Here is a 13,116-nt window from a genome sequence, read left to right as displayed (position 1 = left end):
AGTGGATCTTATTTTTGCTGAGAGAATGCCCGAAGGTAGCGGGCTGATGATAACTTTAAGCGAGGCACTAGAGGGAAGCGCATCACAGATCTGCTTCGCCGGCATCAATTTAACGCTTTATTGGCATCGAAACGTCTGCTGCCGTACTGATGAAAATTTTAAATGGACGAACACAATTTGGAGAATGCTTCACCGAATATGGCAGTCGAATTGTCACCTTAGTAATGTCAAAATTTTAATCCAAGGACCTGGAAGAAATCGCCTTATTACTGGCCCTGGCTCACATTGCACAAGTTGATAGTAAATTGCAACAAGAACTACAAGCGCACACATTTGGGAAACACCACCTAGACGATGACGCATTTTCAGCAGGCTCCGAACGTAAGAGGTTTAAGCATCCCTTTCATGTGAAATGAAATTACTGTGGAAAGCCTGGAGACAAGTATGCCGAATGTCGTGCTCGGCAGAGGACCCCAATCCAGGGAAATGCCACTTCGAGGGTACAACGCAAGGGCCAAATGACCGGTCAACAGTCACATGTTTCAAACGCTTGCCCAAAAGGACGATCCCGAGGGAACGACCGTATAATCGACAAACGTGTAGACATATGTGCCGTAGCTGCACCATCAGGAACCATAACAAGTGCAACCAGTGAGTCTGTTCCATTTTGCTTTGAGACAGGAGCCCATAATTGCCCATAAATTTAGTGGTAAATTAATTCATAATATTGTTAAATTAAACGGCATAAGTAATGATTCAATATGTATAAATATTGACCAATATTATTTAGAGATCTGAGTACATGATATTTTGTATACGTTTTTGAAGCATGACGTGAAATTTTTATCCAAGGCTTTGGCGTAACTATGGACGCTATTAAATTCCAGATTTACGAAACTAACAGAGTAGATTTGCTTATAATAACCAATTATGAAGAAGTGATAGCATTGAATACTGAATTAGATGATTTGGATAAGGCAGCCTTGACAAATATTTAGAAATGTTATTCTGATCGGTTTATTGATGGAATACCAAAGACTAAGGTTACCAGAGGGCAGTTGGAAATCAGACTAATAGATCACCACAAGACAGTACAGAGGCGGCCATATAGACTTAGCGAGGATGAAAAAAACAAAAATGTAAAATTGAAGAATTACTTAAAGCTTATTCATCCAAGTTGTTCACCCTATGCTAGCCCCATAATGTTAGTCAAAAAGAAGCATGGCACTGAACGACTTTGTATGGACTATCGCATGTTAATCGAAAACACAGTTGCAAATTAGTACCCGTTGCCCCTCATCTCAGACTAACTTGCCAGACTTCGTGGTGCTAAATATTTTTCATGCTTAGATATGGCAAGCTGGTTTTAAAATTCCAGTGCACGAAGACTCGATTGAACGAACGGCATTCGTAACGCCTGAAGGTCAATACGAGTTCTTGACAATGCCATTTGATTTGAAAAATGCACCATCTGTGTTTCAGTGGGCAATAATTAAGGCATTAGGGACTTTAGCCTATACTTATGTAAGTTTGTATATTGATGATGTTCTCATAATAGCTGAAAGCAAAGAAGATGCGTTAGTTAGACTACTGACAGTACTAGACGTTTTAAAAATGTCAAGTTTTTCTTTTAATGCCACCAAATGTTCATTTCTCAATATTAGGATAGAGTATCTAGGATTTAAAGTGAGCAATGGAGAAATCAGGGCAAATATACGAAAAATTCAAGCTTTGACTGAATTACCACCTCCACATAATGTGTCAGAGCTAAGTTCATTGGGTTGGCCTCTTATTTTCGTCAATTTGGGTTAAACTTCTCAGAGACCCTTAATCATCTTACATCTAAGAAAAACACTGACTTTGTCTGGTTATCGGTGTAAATAAATGTTCAATGTTACTTCGTTGAATGATCATTATTCAATGATCGAATCATATGAATCAAAAAATGTCTTAGACTAAAAGTACATAGATTTATATATCTATGCCGCTGGGGGCAGCAGAGCGAAAGAGCGCAGTATGTATTTATGTATATGCAAAGGGCATATACATTAGTTCTCTATATGAGCCGTTGGGTTGTCAGGCGGCCAAATGCTGACACGGCTATATAAGCCGATATTGCGGAAGGCAACATTGGACAAATATGTAAATGTATACAAGCGGCAGCCGTTGGCTTGCCAAGCGATCAATTGCTGACGCGGCTATTCTCCACCACTTCCACCACTTCTCCGGCCCACTTGTGTGGCCGATAATATTTAAAGTACATTTATGATTACTTGATCGCTTCTTGTATATGTGTATATAGTGTACATAACTATGTGTCGGATATATATATTATTATTATATGAGACATACTACATCGGAGCATGAACAGATACGTGTAAGAATAATAACTGTGCTGACGCAGACACCAGTATTAATCATATTCGATACAAAATTCCCAATAGAGCTGCATACAGACAAGTTGTGTTGGCTATGGAGTGATACTGTTGCATAAAATAGACAACAAACCTCATGTAGTAGAGTATTACAGTAGGTGTACGTCTGCCGCCGAATCCAGGTACCATTCACCAACACTTCCGACATTATTTGCAGGGACGTAAATTTGTCATTTATACTGACTGCAATTCTTTAAAGGCCAGCCGTACAAAAACAGATTTGACACCGAGGGTTCATAGATGGTGGGTATTTTTGCAGGCATTGTGTAAAATGATAAAATGATAAAAGCGCTGAGCGCTCAGTTGTGAGCGGTTTTAATGTTCATCAGAGAATGCTCTCTGTATTTTATTCGTTCAAAGTCTTAGCCTAAGATACATAAAGTTTACATAAAGAATTCTGTCGCTAAAAGCAGCGGCAGAACGGGAGTATATAGCATGCTGGAGTATATATGTATGTATATATATATATGTTTGTCTGTACATGCAGAAAGCATATACATTTAAGTGCTTAAGCTACGGCGTGGACGAGAACGTATCAATGCTTACGTTGCAGATCCCACGCTGCAGGCCAGTCTATACATAAGGGACCGATCATAATACGGCACTTATGTATAGCTGTTATAATGTAAAAGAAGCAACAAAGTGTTGCATTTATGTTGTATTCTTAAAACAAAATATTATATATTTTGTAAATTTTTTTATACCCTGAACCCATTTTCAATGGGAAATCAGGGTATAATTGTTTTGTTGAAATGTATGTAACAGGGAGAAGGAGGTGTGGCAGACCCCACAAAGTATACCTATTCTTGATCAGGGCGACGAGCTGAGTTGATTTGGCCCTGTCCGTCTGTCTGTCCGTTTGTCCGTATGTTTGAACGCGTCGATTTACGAAGATATAAGAGCTAGAGACTTCAAATATTTTTGTAAAATGTTCGTAATTACAGCGCGGATATCGAGTTTATCATTAAAAATCGACAACTCATCCCGATCTTTTTTATCGATAAGAAACCTTATCGAAAACCAGTTATAAAATTATATCTTCTACACCTTTATTGCTAGAGTCTCCAAATTTATTATGTATGCTTTTATGCAATTTCGGTTTTTGTTAAAATTTACCCTCCACCCCTAAATTCACCCCCTCACCCAAACTTTTGTAAAAAGCGTATTTCAAATACTAGAGACTTGTGCTTTGGCAATATATGCATATCCATGTTATAATCATAATCTGAAAGTTTCATGAAGATCGTACTTCCACAAAAAAAGTTATTAAGCAATTAATTTCTCATAGTAAGCGCTCACTGCCGCCCATGCGTGTTTATGCTTGTGTGTGTATATGTATGTAATTGTTTGTGTATGTGTGTGTGTGTATGTGTGTGTATGTATGTGTGTGTATGTATGCCTGTGTGTGCGTGCGTGCGTGTGTGTGTGTGTGTGTGTGTGTGTGTGCGTGTTTCTTGTGTAAGCTGATTGACGCGAAAAATGATTGAAATAGCTATTACTCCAAGGCAAGGGCTCAGGGGATCTCGTAGTCGAGTAGTCTCGACTAGAGCTTTCTTACTTGTTTATATTCATTTATTGACAATCTTTATAATACAAGTTGCAAGTTGCGTGGTGGCTAGGATAGTGCACGATGCTCGCGGGACGGCCGTAAAGCATTGCTTCGCAAGCACTGTGCGCTACCTTAGCCTGGGACAGCTCGTCTTCTCATTCGCTCAACTCTGCGGAGCTCCATCATCACTGTGGCCGCGAAGGTGATTTTTAGTTCCCAAGCTTCTTCCGATTCCAGCATGGCGTTGACAATGTTGTCCGCTCTGATGGAGCGGCCCACTGCCTCTTCCAGACGACGCCTCTCCTCCAGGAACCGTCCACATTCGAAAAGAATGTGGTTGGCGTCTTCCACATGCCCTCGCTCGCACCAGGGGCACTCGTCAGATTCCTCGTGGCCAAAGTGCTTCAAATAGCTCCGAAAGCATCCATGTCCAGAGAGGATCTGCGTAAGGTAGAAGTTTACCTGACCGTGTTTGCGGTTCACCCATGGTTCAAGCTCCGGGATGAGCTTGTGCGTCCACCGCCCTTTAGCAGAGCTATCTTATCTATGCACATATTCTAAGTGCTCGCGGAAAGTTAATCTTGTGTCTATCATGACACCAAGATACTTTATCGCCCTCTTTGACGCAATGGTGACGCTGCCGATCTTAATATTGGCAGTTTCCACTCTTTTGCGACTGCTGACTAGGACAACTTCAGTTTTGTGTGCCGCTAGCTCGAGCCCAGCTCCAACCAGCTTCGTATGCGATATCTTCGCTGCACATATCCTCTGTATCTTTGAGCTCCTTTCCTATGGCTACGACAGCTACATCATCAGCAAAGCCAATGGTGTGCGCACCTGCTGGTAGTTCCAAGCGCAGTACGCCGTCGTACATGATATTCCATAGGAGAGGCCCCAGCACAGAGCCTTGGGGTACTCCAGCTGACACTGTATGAGTTTGTATATATTTATTGTTTCTTTAAGATATTTAGGGATATTATATTGTGACAGCGCATTCAGTATCATATCCCAACTAGCTGTATTGAAGGCATTCTTTACGTCCAGGGTCACAATAATGCAGTATTGCTTCGTCCCATGCTTCCATCTTGTGCCATGGATGGCGGAAGTGGCCAGACGAACAACTTTGTTTAGCGCATCCGTTGTTGACCGGGCCTTCCGGAATCCAAATTGATTTGGTGACAGGCCTCCGGCGCTAGTAATCACAGTCTCCAGTCTAGAGCAGATCAATTTCTCAAACACCTTTCCCATGGTGTCTAAGAGACAGATCGGTCTGTATGAAGATGGCTCATCCGGTGGTTTGCCAGCCTTGGGTAGCAACACCAGGCTCTGGGCTTTCCATTTTGCCGGGAACGTCTCTTGAATTAGACAGTCGTTGAATAATTCAGCGAACGTACTAGGGTGCAAGGCGAGGGCTAGCTTTAGCGCACGATTTGGGATCCCATCCGGCCCTGGAGCAGTGTTGGTTCTAAGACCCCGGAGAGATGCTATGATTTCTTCCTCTGTGAATAAAACAATTTCAGTGTGTGTTGAACCCTGATCAGCAGACTCGGACCCAGGGGCGTGAATGGAGCTTAAACGATCTGGAAAGAGCGTTTCCACAATCGATTTAAGCTCCAGACGATCCGTAGGCTGCACCTGTCTACCTGCGTATAGTCTTTTAACTACTATCTTATATGCCCTGCCCCAAGGGTCATATTCGGCTGAGTCGCACAACTCTAAAAAGCATTCTCTTTTGCTTGCCCGAATGGCCCTCTTCAGCTGTCTTCTAGCTGCCTGGTAAGCTAATTGTTTCTCAAAAAACGTAGACCTACCGCGAGCCCGTTGGTAGCTTCTTCTCGCCTGGATGCATTTGCGACGAATGTCACCTATTTGTGCATTCCACCAATACGTAGGCTCTTGTTGTCGCGTGAACTGCTTGCGGCGTAACATGCTGCTATTGCAGGCACTCTGTATTTGGGCCACCATTTGGCATGCTCTGGCCTCAGCATTACCAATTGTGCCCAGAGACTTAATGGCCTCTGAAAAAGCCGCGGGATCAAAAGTATCCAGCCGATATGATTCCCTCCACGAGGTTGACGCCCTGGCAGGTGGCTCACCTATTGTGAATAGAAATGCCGCATGATCGCTGCCCGTATAGCTATCGCAATGGCTCCATGTTACTCCCCCGGATGAAGTGACAAAAGTAATGTCAATTACAGATACGTATCCAGCCCGACTGAAGGTGAGCTCGTGGCCTGTGTTGAGCAGTGCAACATCTAGTGTCGCGAAAATCTCCAGTAAGATACGGCCTCTGGCATTTGTTGTGGGGCTACCCCATTCTAACGCCCATGAGTTAAAATCTCCTGCTATTATGGCCTTCCGACCCCTAGCATCCACGGCAAGCTCGTCAAGCCCCGTTGTGAAATCACTGAGCTGCATGCTGGGGGCATGCAGGTAGCAGCTGTAAGCCATTGGTCACGTACGAACCCATTAAATGACTTAACATTCGAAAGAACATTCGTTGTGTTGCCACATACCCACAACACCGTTTTGCCATTAGCATCTGTTGCCCATGTCCTAGGGCAGCTGGTTATACAGTGGTGAGGCTCACTGAGAAATGCTACGTCTATACATTTTCCCTTATGGTCTGCTCTACAAGATCTTGGGCAGCAACACAATGATGTGTGTGTGCGTGTTTCTTGTGTAAGCAGAAATACGCAAAAAATGATTGATCGAAGGGTTCAGCGGATCTCGTAGTCGAGCAGTCTCGACTAGAGCTTTCTTACTTGTTCTTGTTGTTGTTGTTCAGTTTCTGTTGTTGTTTTAGCAGTTGCTGCTGTAGTTGTTGTTGCTGTTGCGGCTGTTGTTATTGTTGCAGTTGCTGTTGCCGCTGTTTTCTGTTTGTTGTTGTTGATATTGTTGCGGTTGATCTTGCTTTTGCTGTTGCTGATACTGATAATGCTCTTGTTGTTTTTATTGCGGTTGTTGCGCGGAGCGCTCAGTTGTGAGCGGTTTTAATGTTCATCAGAGAATGCTCTCTGTATTTTATTCGTTCAAAGTCTTAGCCTAAGATACATAAAGTTTACATAAAGAATTCTGTCGCTATAAGCAGCGGCAGAACGGGAGTATATAGCATGCTGTATATGTATGTATATATAATAATAAGACCGACGTTATTGATTGAATAAAAAAAAAAATTTATTCTTAATAACTTATAAGAGAGTACAAGTGGCCTTAGAGCTGAATTAAAACTGAGCTACTGATTGAAAATTTGTTTGTCTTATATAGCTAGAAATATGTATCGATGGTGGCGTGATTTTGGTGAAGTGAGTGGCCTGATCGGTGACTCCTAAATATGCTTATACGACATGCAACAATTGAAAAGGCGTGCAAATAACACATGTTGACTATCTTTATCGGAATCCAGTGCACAAAGAACATAAAAGTATCAATAAAATACCTGAATTGAGAATAAATTTAACGGAAGTATCTGACAATTGGTTGGTTTCAGAACAACAACGAGATTCTGAAATACAAGATATAATACAAAAGCTAAATTGTAATGAGTCACTAGGAAATCTGGACAATACATATGAGTTGCGAAAAGGAATACTGCATAGAAAAATACAGCGAAATAATAAGACCAAATGTTTGCCGGTAGTCCAAAAAGCTTTAAGATGGGCAGTCATAAATCACGTTCATGAAGCAATTATGCATCTTGGATGGGAAAAGACGCTAGACAAAGTCTATGGGTATTATTGGTTTGAAAATATGTCAAAATATGTGCGTAGGTTTGTAGAAAATTGCATTACATGCAAAGTATCTAAGCCACCAGTGCACTATAGGAAAAAAAACCCCGAAATTTTGGCATAAATGCAATTGTTTTTGGTAATAAACATTTTAACTAAAGTAGAAAGAATTTTTAAAAATTTGTATAAACTGTCCCTACTATATAACCACTGACCAGAGAACACATAGATTAGACATGTAGAACAAATTTTTCTACAGCAGAAAATGTTAAGTTGGTCGACCACTATACTTCGTATTTGCTCGGCTCGGTCGCTGAAGGTTTGAGCAGTGAAAATATTGCACGAAAAAGTCAGTACGCTGCAAGCGCTCAAACGAAATGGTCCCATTCTTATATGAAGCACAGCTATGCGCTATTTGTCCTACTCTCTCTCTCTCTCTCTCTCTCTCTCTATCTCTATCTCTCTCTATAGTGGCTCAAATCACCGAACTCAGCAGCGCACAAAAATTGAATTGAAAATTGAGACGATCCCAGCTCTTTCCTTTTGAGTGAAGGGTATACTTATATCATAAAAGCGCTTGTCTCGCTCATGCAAACAAAATGTAATCGTTTGTATGGTTATTCGTGGGAAGGGCATGAAAGCGTTGATACTCATAAAAATGTTTTCGCGACGAGGATGCACACACACATTTACAGTACACATTACGGGACTGCCACGGACGATTGATGAACATATTGAGAAAGAATTGAGTTTCGCGACACGTCCAGACTGACGGACAGACGGACGGACAGCAAAATGGACATTGCACAAAACCAATATACTAATTCACATTCACGAAAATGAATTAGTATATTGGAGTATAAAAATAAACCCGAAGTGTTTCGGTTCTCTCGCGCGAAGTGCGGAGAGACGGAAAAAATCAACCTCAAAGAGTCAAAGTGATTCTGTTATCTCGCGCAAAGTGCGGAGAGACAGAGAGAAAAAAATCAAGTGAAGTGTTTCTGTGCTCTATATCAAAAGAGAGACAGAAAAGAAATACTACCAAAGGGTTTCTGTTCTGTATCTCAAAAGGGAGACAGAGTAAAACTACAATAACAAACCGTAAATTACGATGAAAGAGGGCGACTCTCATCAAAACCGTCAGAAGCCAACGGGAAGACGAATCTCATCAAAATTATCAAAAATAAAAGAAGAGTTAGAAAATAATCATACCTTATTGTTAAAAGTTAAGTGATCATTCATATTTTAAAAATAAGGAATTTGATAAAGCAATGAAAAGTATAAAAGATATGAAAGTAGAAATGATGAGGGCTGAGCAAGAAGAAAATAAAGAAGAGGTAAAGCAGGTTAGGTTAGTTACAGTTCACAAAAGTTCACAAAGGAATCTTCGATATTCGAAACAATAAAATTAGATTTTTATGGAATAGAATTTCAAAGCTAGTTTAGGAGCTAAAAAAACAAAATGTTTGAGGAAGAAGTGAATGAATTAGAATTTGATGTGCAAAATGAAAATGCAATGCAGTGCGTTAGAGGCCAAAAATAGTACCCCAATTCAACCCATAATCCAAGAAAAGATGGATAACCTTCCGGGACTACCAAAAATTCAGGTCCCAATATTTTTTTGAGATGCCAAAGATTGGGATTTATTCGCTGAATTATTTGGCGGCCTTATTAATAGTAAAAAAAGATTTAACTCCTATGAAATTCAGTTATTTAAAATCCAAATTACGAGGAGAAGCAAAGATCATGGTTGCTCATTTGTTAACAGGGTCCGCAGACAGTTATACTATCGCTTGGGAATTACTTACCAAACTATATGAAAATAATAGGAACATTTTTCCGGAACAATCGAACCGACCTTCCAAATTTAAATGTTGACTCGTCCAAGAGTATTAATTATTTTATTGATACAATTAAGTAGTCAAGACATATAATTAAAAGTAAGGCTCAACTTTCAGAAGTTGATTAAATTTTTGCACATATAATACTAAGGAAATTTAGTAAAGAGGCGCTTCAATTATACGAAAGCCAAATAAAAAAGACAAATTAAGTACAATTACTATCTGACGTAATTATAAATTCAGAAAGAGTTAATACGGTAGTAACAAAAAAAGAGGCCTTATTAGCCACAGCGGTAATTAAAATTAAAGCAATAAAGGGGAATTATATTAACTTAAAAGCCTTAATAGATAGTGGATCTCAAAAAAAAAAAAAAAACAATTATACCAGAGGAGGCCGCACAGTTACTAAGTTTGTAAGGTAGTAAATTTAAGCCGGGGACAGACTCAGTCTGCCCAGGGTGTACTCACAAGAAATTTATTTGAATCGTGAGACACCAGGGGGGGGGGGGGGGAGGGGGGATGTTAGTGATATGACCGGGAATAGGGAAAGAGGGGGAGAAAACTCACTATGAGAACCGCCACTCACGTGCACCGCTCGCTTCGTAATCGCCTCGCCGCCGTGCGATCCTCTGCTTATCCGCCGCCGCCTCTCCTAATGGAAACTCTTCTTCGTTTTATCTCTTTTCTACTGAGTCGCTTTATTTTTCACTCTTGACTTAGCTTAACCGCACTCAAAGATAACTTTCACAATTTAGTCTTGACTTTTTCCACCGACCGGCGGCTTCCGCTGCTCGATCCCGACTCCCCCTCGCTTTTCTTTTTGCCTTGCCCAAAGCGCTCGGCATCGGCGACGCAACTCTCCGCTCAAAACTCTCCGCGCAGGGTTGCGCCGCCGATCGATAAATCACCAGCGCTTTGGGCGGCATTTTCAAATGTAAATTTTTAAATGTAAACCCTAATCGCCCCACCTAAATCTTAACTTTAACCTTATTTAACTGAAAACTATATATACATTAAATTCAATATTAACTAAATGCTAAACAATTCAATTCAAGTCATTCAATAATGCATAATAATACTGAACAATAATAATACTAAACAACTCAACTAAAAATCAAATTCAATATTAACTTAATACTAAATAATACAACTAAAAATCAATTTTCACTTGTTATAAAAATCTTGCGAGGCGGTGATTGGCGAGCCGCCTCACACCCTTACTTAACAAGGAGACGACCACGGCTCCTGTGGCCGCCACCGTGACATTATACACGCCGTTCTCCGACGACACTTTAAAGCGCGTGCGGCGGTGTCGTCGACTGCAGGCGTCAGCTTCCCTCTTCACTAGCTCCACGACCTTCTCCGCCAAATCCGTGCCATCCGCACGCACCGTCCAATTCCGCGGGATGGATGGGGACGCCTCCCGTTCTGTATTATATTCCGTGCTTAACCGGGACGCCTCGTCCGACTGCCAACCCTCGAGAACGTCATCGAGCTCCCTTTGGTGGCTTGATCCCCTCAGACGAGAATCGTCCAGCTTTCGCCACTTGGTTTGGGATTTGGCGAAGCTATCTCGTCGCCTCCGTCGGGTGGCTCCAACACGGCCCGATGCTCCAGTGACGTCCGGGGATGCAGCACGCCAGTCTCGGCGGTCCACCCGAGGCCGTCCACTTGTCCGGTTTGAACGATAGACTGGTCGGGCCAATCGACGCCTGTTCTCGACGGCCCCGGGGACGTAACGAAACGCGACTCGCGTGGAGTCGCAGCGGTGATTCTCACTTGCATCGTCCTCCAACGGGCGCTGCGGCGTCGGCTTCGGCACCGCACCCTCGTGCCGATTGCTCCTCCTCGTCCACAGCTCCTCCGGCTCCCTGGCCTCCGCTCGCGACGCCACCCTCGAGGCAGGATTAGGGGCGGAGGGACAATGCTCCCTGCCGCTCCTACATCGCGTGGCGGGAGCTGGTCTGGGACCTCTTCTTCAGCGCCCTCGTCTTCGCCGTCTCTCGCGGCCCACGGTGTCGGGCTGGCCCATGTCTCCAACTCCTCGTCCGTCGGGATATCGCAACTCTCCGGCTGGGATGGGGTCGGCGAACCGGGGAGGGACGTCGGTTCCTCCACGTGCGGCGGAGTCCGTTGCACTCCGGGCGCTGGTATGTACATCGTCGTAAACTCTCCTCTCAGCACCATCATCATGTCCTCCAAGGCCACCGAGATGTTTATAGTGGAGTGGTGGATGGAGTGGACTTGACCGGTGCGTGGCTGCTCCTCCCGCGGCGGCTCTTGGGGAAGTGCCTCCTCCCACTCCTCGTCGCTGCTGATCGCGTCACTTCGTCTTCCATTTCGCTTATCTGTGTGAATCAGAATATTAATACTCGCCCACTCTCGGATCTCCTCTTGACCAAAACGGTTAGTGCGTTAGTATGAGATTAGTGAGGTTTCTCAAAAAAAAAAAATGGTAAAGGGGATAGCGGGGTTCACGCGATCGAGTTTCTTCTAGTCTTTGAGCGGCGCATCTTGGTTCGATTTGGGCCGATCGAATCCTTTTTCCTCCTCGGCTTCCTCTCTCAACGCCGTTCCGCCGGTCTCCTCCTTCTCGGTGTAAAAAAGCTTAAGCTGGGAAAGGTTTGCCACCCTCTTTCCCCGTTCGCCTGCTCGAGCGAGCCGCACCACGTTAGGGGAAATGAAATGGACGACCCTGTAGGGCCCATCAAACTTGGGTGCCAATTACGCCGCGAAGCCCTCCGCTGCGCTGGACAGCTGGTGCTGCCGCAGCAGAACCATCGACCCTAGCGCGGGTCTCCACTCTCGTCGGCGCAGATTATAATACCTGCTTTGGTCCTTCGACGCCTTTTGTAGATTGTTGCGGGCCACTTCGAAGATCTCTTTCATCGTTTCTTTCCTTGTTGTTAAGTCGACTTGCCTCGTTGCCGACCCGGGAGTGACTTCATCGTAGAGAGCAGACGGGAGGCGAGGCTCTCTACCCATCATCAAGAAAGCGGGCGTGAATCCGGTAGAATCTGCAACACTAGAGTTGATCGCTAGCGATATCTCCGGCAGCAGCGCATCCCACGAACTCTGGTGTCCCTCGATGTACTGAGCTATCAACGTTTTTACGGTGCGATTAGTCCTCTCGGTAGGATTTTCCTGCGGGGAGTACGGGGCAGTGAACTGTAACCGCACTCCTAAGGATTCCATGTACGATCGAAATCCTTTGCTCGCGAATTGCGCGCCGTTGTCACAGATGAACATCTTAGGGACTCCGAATCGAGCCAAAATGCGCTCTCTGAACGCCGCTTGCAGCAACGCTGTGGTGGCCCTTCTCAATGGCACCAGTTCCACCCAGTTGGCGAACGCATCATGGAACACAAGCAACATCGTGTTCCCACGCTTCGATCGAGGGATGGGACCCACGAAGTCCGCTCACAGAATCGCCATGGGTTCCGCTACTTGCCTGGTTAACATCTGACCCGCTGGTTTGTGTTGCTCGCTCTTGAACTTTTGGCATTCCTCGCATCGCCTCACATACCTGGCCGCTTCCCGGAACATCCCTGGCCAGTAGTATC

Source organism: Drosophila arizonae, chromosome 2 (assembly GCF_054131065.1).
Source record: "Drosophila arizonae isolate 15081-1271.41 chromosome 2, UAZ_ARI_1.0, whole genome shotgun sequence".
Lineage (NCBI taxonomy): Eukaryota > Metazoa > Arthropoda > Insecta > Diptera > Drosophilidae > Drosophila > Drosophila arizonae.
Note: the sequence above shows the minus strand (reverse complement) of the source record.